The sequence below is a fragment of the Furipterus horrens genome, unplaced genomic scaffold, assembly GCF_987537825.1.
Source record: "Furipterus horrens unplaced genomic scaffold, mFurHor1.1.pri manual_scaffold_6, whole genome shotgun sequence".
Taxonomy (NCBI): Eukaryota; Metazoa; Chordata; class Mammalia; order Chiroptera; family Furipteridae; genus Furipterus; species Furipterus horrens.
The window spans coordinates 111,764,943-111,774,004 of NW_028327176.1; positions in this window are offsets into that span (position 1 = coordinate 111,764,943).

Sequence of the window (9,062 nt, forward strand, 5' to 3'; positions counted from 1 at the left end):
ATGAAGGAGGATTATATAAGTGTTCTTAATATGCTGATCTTTACATTTTTACTTAGATGCTATTATAATTATTTTGCAATTTGCTTTTTTTTACCTTACTTTATCCATGTTAATAAATGTGTTCAAATAATTAATTATTATTACTCTATAGCATTCCATTTTATGAATCTCCCTGTCTCCCATTGCTTCTGAGTTTCCTAGGAAGGATTTTCATGCCATGTATGTTCCCCTCTTCCTCAACTATCTGTAACATCCATTCTCACTTCTGAAATCTAATACCCCATCGCCCCTCCCCCCTTTCTTTTTTGTCCAAAAATGTCTTATATACCCAATGTTGCCTCTCCCGTGTGCATATATTAAAAACTTGATTTTCTCCTGTTAATCTGTCTGTGTAATTTGATTATTAGCCAATTTAGAAGTACTTAGAAGATGGGAGGAAAAGTATTATAAATGTTTAGAAACCTTATTTTCCTTAATGTGGCCTTTTATTTTGATTTATTTTTCTTTGACTCAAACTGGGCTCACCTAGCAGTTTGACTTGCCCAGCTTTCTCTCCCTTACTTAATCATTAAGCTCTCAGGACAATGAAGTTTTGGTCAGCATCCAGTAGTCTTAGAAACAAGGTCCTCTGTCTACTGACTATTGAGACAGAGTTTTCAGTCAAACTAAACATAGCATCTTGGCCTCAGTTTTGTTTTGGCTCCAGACCCAGGAAAGCAGAACAATCCCACAGAACAATTCCTTGCAAAATTGGGCAGCACAACTCCATGGCTGACATCAGGACCAGATACAATGGTCAATTACCCCCTACCCTAGCACCAACCTATCAGTAGCAACCATGAGCATAACTCCATTAGTCACCATGATTAATGACTTTTTCCTTATATAACCCATCTCCTGGAGGCCATTAGGGAGCCAGGTCTTTGAGCATGAACTACCTGTGACTCCAGGCATGGTGCCATGTCCTTAATAAATCCTTACTTTCTTGGCTGCAAACTCCTGTTTGTGTCTTATTGGGCTTTGATGTGCACAAGCAAAAAGAACCCTTCAGTACAGTAACAGTATTAATTTTTTAAATCTCACACTGTTCAAGTATGTTTACTGCAGCACCGATGCTAATAGGAAACTAAAGCAAGGGAATTAACTACTCTCATACAGAAATGAATAAGTTGTGGTTCTTTCTGAGATTTTTTGTTTCTTAATAAATAGCTTTAAATCAATATCCCAAAAAGCAGCTTCAGGGTGGAAAATTTTGGTTCCCTTCATCGGGTATCCCTGTTGACATAAATGTTTTTCATTAAGGAATAAAAATACTTAGAAACAGAACTGCTAGCAATTAACAAATGTTGATATTATATCTTGCCAACTGCATCTTTAGGATAGATTAGGCTACAGTAATAAATAGACCCCAAAATATCCTGCTTCAGTTCAATAGCAGTTTACTTCTCTTTTTTTTTGTTTAGCAGTTTACTTCTCATTCACATAAAAGTCTAGAACAGAATGTGCTCAGACCATTATAATTACTCATAACTTGCAGAGTGGATTGGGTGAAGAGGACTTTGCTCCACACAGCTATTCAGGTAAGTGTGCTGTCAGGGATTCTGCCATTTTAACACATAGTTTCCAAGTTTCCCTCTGCATTACCATCCTAATCAGCCAGAAATGAAAAAGCACATGGAGAAGCACATCACTTTATTTTTTAACTTTTATTGAATTTATTGGGATGAGATTTGTTAATAAAATTATATAATACATTATCTGTATATTGTATTGTGTACTCACCACCCAAAGTCAAGTCTCCTTGGATATCACTTATCTTCCCTTTACCCTCTTCTACCTCCCCTTACTCCCCTTTCCCTCTGGCAATCACCAAACATGCTTTGAGAAGCAGATCACTTTAAATCCAGTTCCATTTGTAACACTCAGTTACATGTTCACATTTAACTGCAAGGGAAGTTGAGAAAGGTAGTCTAACTGTATGTCCAGGAAGAAGAATGGATCTGATGAAGACTTAGTGTTCTTCCAGCCCCATGTGCTCTGGCAGCCTCAGGTTTCCATCAGGGCAGGAGAGGGAGGCCCAGTCCAGAGAGCACGAAGTTCTGATCTCCACTCTCGTCCTCCAGGTGCAGATAAGGTCAAGTCCAAGAATCACACCACACACAACCAATCTTGAAAATGGCAGAAAAACAGCATCAAGAAACCCCAATCACAAATATACAAACCTCTTAAGAGTGTAGACCCCCAAGTTCCTGAGGAACATGCACAACAAGAAGCACAACAAGAAGGGCCTAAAGAAGATGCAGGGCAACAATGCCAAGGCCATGAGCACACGTGCCAAGGCTATCAAGGCCCTCGTAAAACCCAAGGAGGTCAAGCCCAAAATCCCAAAAGATGGCAGCCGCGAGCTCAGTTGACCTACCTACATTGCTCATCCCAAGCTTGGGAAATGTGCTTATGCCCACATTGCCAAGGGTCTCAGGTTCTAGTCAAACCAAGGCCTAGAATGCAGCTCAGGCTCAGGATCCCAGTGGTGCCCAGGCCCACATGAAAGCTTCACAGAAGAAGCCTCTGTCTACCAATGTGAGGAAAGAAGGACTGGTGTGACCCTTGGGCTGCTGTTTGCATGGAGCTGGTGTCCTCCTGTACTTTTTGGACAAATAAACTAGAAGCAGGATCTATCGGAGGGGGGGGGGGTGTCTTAGCAATCTCTGCTTCCTTCAGTTTCCAAAATAGTGGAGGTAATTATATTTCCACCAAGAGTGTACAAGAATTCCTATTTCTATTTCTTCACACCCTTACTAAAACATGACATTATCAAACTTTTTCATTTTCTCAAGATAATAGGTATGAAAAGAACATATATGAAGGACCCATGGACATGGACAACAGTGAGAAGACTGATAGTAGGGGACGAGTTGGGTGGAACAGGGCAAAGGGGGAAAATTTGAGACAACTATAATAGCATAAACAGGAAAGTACTTTTTAAAAAGATAATGGATATGTAATAGCCTAGGTTGTGCATTTAATTTGCATTTTACTCATTAATAGTAAGATTATCAAGGAACTAGTATAAATGTCCCATGGACATGGACAATGGGGTGGGGATTGTCTATGGGAGAAGGGGTAGGCTAGGTGGGGAGGGGAGCAATGGGGGAAAAAGTGGGACAACTGTAACAGAAAAACAATAAACAAATAAATAAGAAATATCATTGAAAATAAAAATGAAAATGAAAAAATGTGTAACTCCCAATTTTTTGCCAAGGAAAAAATTTAGTAAGATCAACATCTTTACATATGTTTCCTTCTTTATTTAAATCATTTGCTCCATTTTTCTCCAGTTTTTTCTTATTGGTCTAATAGGAGCTCTTCATAAATTCTATCTACCTATTATACCTATTTTGGCTATACAAATTGTAAAGTTCTTAGCGTTCGTGATGTCTTTTCACTTTGTTCACTGTGCCTTTTGTCATACAAAATGACAAATTTTATTTTAATCCAGTTTATAGTTTTTCATTATGGATTGTGCTGGTTACGCCTTATTTAAGAAATCCTTCCTTGCCTAGATGTAATGAAAACATTTTACTGTCTACTTCTGAAAGTTTTAAAAAATATTTTATTTATTTTTAGAGAGAGAGGAAGGGAGGGAGAAACATCAATGTGTGAGAGAAACATAAATCGGTTGCTTCTCTCACACCTCCAACCAGGTACCTGGCCCACAATCCAGGCATGTGCCCTGACGGGAATTGAACCAGGACCTTTCAGTCTGCAGGACAACGCCCAACCCACTGAGCCACACCAGTCAGGGCTGAAAGTCTTTGTAGTTTCATTTTTCACAATCGTCATGTAGTCCATCCAAATTTGGGATAGGGAAGTAGCAAAAATTTGTTTTTTGCCCATTTGGAAAGTCAACTGTCCCGGCATCATTTATTTAATAGTCTACCTTTTCCCCAATGACTTGTAATACCACTTCTTCATAAATCAAAACATATGTATGCATGGATCTATTTCTAGATTCTTTCAGTTGGTTTGTTTACCTATTTGATTGTAACAAGGACATGTTTTAATTATTACAGATTTACTATAAGACTTAGTAACTGGCTCTTCTTGGCCCTTTTCATCTGAGTTTTAGAATGGGTTTTTTAAGTTCCATGAAAACTCTAATGGGAGTACAATAGAAATTGCAATAACTGCATAGATTGATTTGAAAGAATCATTATCTCCATGTTAAGAAGATCTTGGTATTGATTGGACATCTTTCTAATGACTCCAGAGTATCTTTGTATTATGACATGGGGCTAAAACTTAAACTATGCATTTATCAATGCCCATATAACCATATAACATAAAACATGACCCTAATATAAACCATGGACTTCAGTAAATAATAATGTGTCAACATTAGTTCATCAATTGTAACAAATGAACCACACTAATGCAAGTTAATGATAAGGAAAACTGACCCAGGGAGAGTAAGGAAGTATACAAGAACTCTCTTTACTATCAGCTCAATTTTCTGTAAATATAAAAATGCTTGAAAAAATAAAATCTATTATTTAAGGGGAAAAAAACCTGAAGCTATAATGTCCAACTCTTAGTACTTGTGGGACTTAAGGACAATGTTTTTCGTTGTGTTTTGTTTGGTTTGTTTGTTTTTTCTTAAGTTTTTCTTTTTGTTTCCTTATCTGTATTGTAAGAGTTAATATAGTACTTATGATAGTACTTCACTGAAATAGTTACTTTAAGGACTGTATAATATATATAAAGTGATTTGCACAGTGACTGGCAAATTGGAAGAGCTCAATAATGGTAGTTACAACTATAATTTAGGCCCAATCGCTCACTGCTCTCTTCTAATAGACTTAACATCCAGCTTTAGATGTATCCCTGATTTAGTTCTTAGCTGCTTAATTTGTTCATTCATTGGAAAAGTATTTATTCTGACCCAAAATTATGCTAGGCACTATAAATACAAAGACATAAGTTTTCCACCCTCAGATAATTTATAGTGTAGTAGAGGAGAGAGAGTGGTCAACAGATAATTATAATAGGGTCTCATAAAGCCATGAAAAGCAGTGACTGACATTTCTTCTATATTTAATTTGTAGAATTTTCTTTTTTAAATTACATTTTATTGATTATGCTATTACAGTTGTCTTGATTTTTTTCCTTTGCCCCCCTCCAACCAGCACCCCCACTCCCTCAGGCAATCCCCACATTATTGTTTATGTCCATGGGTCATGCATACAAGTTCTTTGGCTACTCCATTTCCTATACTGTATTTTACATCCCCATGACTATTCTGTAACTACTTATTTGTACTTCTTAATCCTCTCAACTGTTCACCTATTTCACAACACTGTAGAATTTTTCTAAACTCTAAATCTACCTGTACTTGGGATCTAAACTTCCTTAGAAGCCTGCCATAGTATTTATTTATTAATTTATTTATTCATTGTTTTTCTATTACAGTTGTCCCACTTTCCTCCATTGCTCTCCCCCTCACCCAGCATCCCTTCTTCCACAGTCAATCCCTACCCTGTTGTGCATGTCCATGAGTCATTTATACTAGTTCTTTGACTCGACCTTTCCCCTACTTATCCCCCTTCTCTCCCTCTTTCCCTCCTCCCTAGTAACTGTTAGTCTGCTCCTTGTTTACATGCCTCTGGTTTAATTTTGCTCATTTTTTGTGTTGTTCATTAGTTTCCTGTATTAGGTGATATCATATAGTATTTCTTTTTTGTTGTCTAGCTTATTTTGCTAAGCATAATTCTCTCTAGTTCCATCCATGTTGTTGCAAATGATAGGAGTTCCTCCTTTCTTTCTGCTGGATAGTATCCCATTGTGTAAATGTACCACAGTTTTTTGATCCACTCATCTACAGATGGGCACTTAGGCTGTTTCCAACACTTGGCTATTGTAAATAGTGCTGCTATGAACATAGGGGTTCATAGGTTTTCTTGAATTGGTTTCAAGATTCTTCAGGTATAATCCCAGCAATGGAATTGCTGGATCAAAAGGCAGTTCCATTTTTAGTTTATTGAGGAAATTCCACACTGTTTCCCATAGTGGCTGCACTAGTCTTCATTCCCACTAACAGTGCACTAGGGTTCCCTTTTCTCCACATCCTCGCCAGCACTTGTTGTTTGTTGACTTGTTGATGATGGCCATTCTAACCGGTATGATGTGGTATCTCACTGTGAATTTAATTTCCATCTATCTGATGGCTAGTGATGTTGAGCGCTCTTTCATATGCCTATGGGCCCTCTATATGTCCTCCTTGGAGAAGTGCCTGTTCAGATGCTTTGCCCATTTTTAATTGGATTTTCTGTCTTCTTGGTGTTGAATCATATAGGTTCTTTATATATTTTGGAGATCAAACCCTTGTCTGAGGTATCATTGGCAAATATGTTTTTTCATATGATTGGTTCCCTTTTCATCTTGCTGATGTTTTCTTTTGCTGAGCAGAAACTCTTTTCTGATGTAGTCCCACTTGTTTACTCTTTCCTTTATTTCCCGAGCCCTAAGAGATATATCGGCAAAAATATTGCTACGTGGGATATCTGACATTTTCCAGCCTATGTTTTCCTCTAGGACTTTTATGGTGTCATGGTTCATATTTAAGTCTTTTATCCATCTTGAGTTTATTCAGGTGTATGGTGTAAGTTGGTGGCCTAGTTTTATTTTTTTGCATGTCCCTGTCCAGTTCTCTGAGCACAATTTGTTGAAGTAACAAAACATTTTTTCAAATTCATGTTTCCTATGCATGTGCCTGTGTGTGTGTATATATATACATATATAATATATAATTTATTTAGGAAGAATATGCATTATACTCTTACATTGCAGTCAGCAGGGTGGTTCAGATATTTGCGTATTTGTTTCCTGATACACTGTTTTCAAATATGATTTTCATATATGTGTATGTGTATGTGCGTGTGTGTATTTTTAAATTTTTATTTATTTATTTTTTGAGAGACAGAGACACTGATTTATTGTTTAACCTATGTATACATTAATTGGTTGTATGTACCCTGACCAAGGATTAAATCTGAAACCTTGGTGTATTGAAACGATGCTCTAACCAACTGAGCTACCAAGTCATGGCTTTCAAATATGATTTTCTACAGCTGGTAAGAATGTGTACTTACTTCGAACTCATAAAGTTATCTTCCCAAAATATTGATAAGTGCCTAACATAAGATGATTTTGAGTTATAAATGTTTTGTCTCATTGCATATGCAATGCAGTCCTTCTAAAAATTGTTAATATTTCTCTGTGCTATCATTAAGCTGAAGTTCTAGAGTGATAAATGTAAGGGGAATTAGATTTAAAAAATCTAGACTTCCAGTCAAGATGGAGACATAGGTAAAAACTCTTCACTTCCATGCGCAACCACAAGATGGATCACTACTAACCTCAAAACAAAAAACAACCAGAACTGCCAGAAAATTGAATGTTTGGAAGTCCAACAACCAAGGATTTAAAGAAGCCATATTCACCCAGATGGGTAGGAGGGGCAGAGACAGGGACCCGGGGCAGAGAGGATGCAGTGTGGCAGTGGCAACAGAGAGGCAGCAGCCAGAGGATTGGGCAGTCCCACATTCACATGTGGTGGATAAAAATTGGGAGGGATACCTTGGGAGCAAGAGATCCTAGCCCCAGGCCAGACCATACAGCCCAGGGTTCCAGTGCCAGAAGATAGAGCTTTATAACTCCTGGCTGAAAAAAACCAGTTGTGGTTGGGAAGGCGGAATAAACTGCCTGTCTCTCAGGAAAGTCTGTTTAGAGGACCCCCATGGTCCAAGAGTGTACACAACCCACCCACTCTGGGAACCACCACCAGGGCAACAACTTAGAAGGGTGCCAGTCACATACAGGAAGTGGAAACAAGGTGAGTGCTGAGTTAGCCTCCAGCAGGAAGGCACTGGCAATGCCCCCTTCCTGACCCCTCCCCCACATACAGAACTCCACCTTGGCCAATACCTAAAGGCTCCACCCCACACAACTTAACAGGTGCACTAAAATAGGGAGTCAAAGCAGCTCTACCTAATACACAGAAAGAAACACAGGGAGGCTACTAAATTGAGGAGACAAAGAAATATGGCCCAAATGAAATAACAGAACAAAACTCTGGAGAAAGAATTAAACAAAATGAAGACAGCCAACATATCAGATGCAGAGTTCAAAATACAGATTGTAAGGACGCTCAGAGAACTGAGTACAGCAAAACCATAAGGGAAGAAATGAAGGCTACACTAAGTGAAACAAATGCAAATCCACAGCAAACCAACAGTGAAGAGAAGGAAGCTGGGGTTCAAATCGATGCTTTGGAACATAAGGAAGAAATAAACATTCAACCAGAATGGAATAAAGAAGCAAGAATTCAAAAAAATGATGAGAGTGTAAGAAGACTCTGGGGCATTTCCCAAAGTGCCAACATCTGAATTATAGGAATGCTAGGAGAAGAGGAAGAGCAAGACATTGAAAACTTATTTGAAAAAATAATGAAAGAAAACTTCTAATTTGGTGAGGGAAATATACATACAAGGAAATAGACATACAAGTTCTCATTGTACTTTTTAGCATTTGGGGAGCATATTATTACAATTTTTTATAAAAACAAAGCAGGAAGAAGAGGGGAAATAAGTAAAGATAGAAAAAAAAAAAAACTGGTAGAGGACAAGGTAATAATATTAAAAAAATGAGTAAGACCTGAATTTAACCCTGTTGAAAGTCAGTGTCTACTGAAGGAGTTGAATAGCTAAATCTTCACAAAAGAAATGATGAATGTGTGTTTTCACTGCCATGGTAAACATTGTTTTGCAGCACGCCCGCCAGAGAACGTTCCAGAGAAAGCCCTTAACTTCTGATGCCACATTTAGAATCTTATTTCTGGGTGAGCAGGAAGAGAGCAAATTGAGAAGTCTCAGCTACAGTCTCAATTTCTAAGATATAATGCTTTTAAACATTTAGGTTCCACTCAGTATTTCCCAATTATAATTGAACACACACTTTCTAAAATTTTCCATGTCCACTAAAACAGGTACTAGATCTTAGTGTAA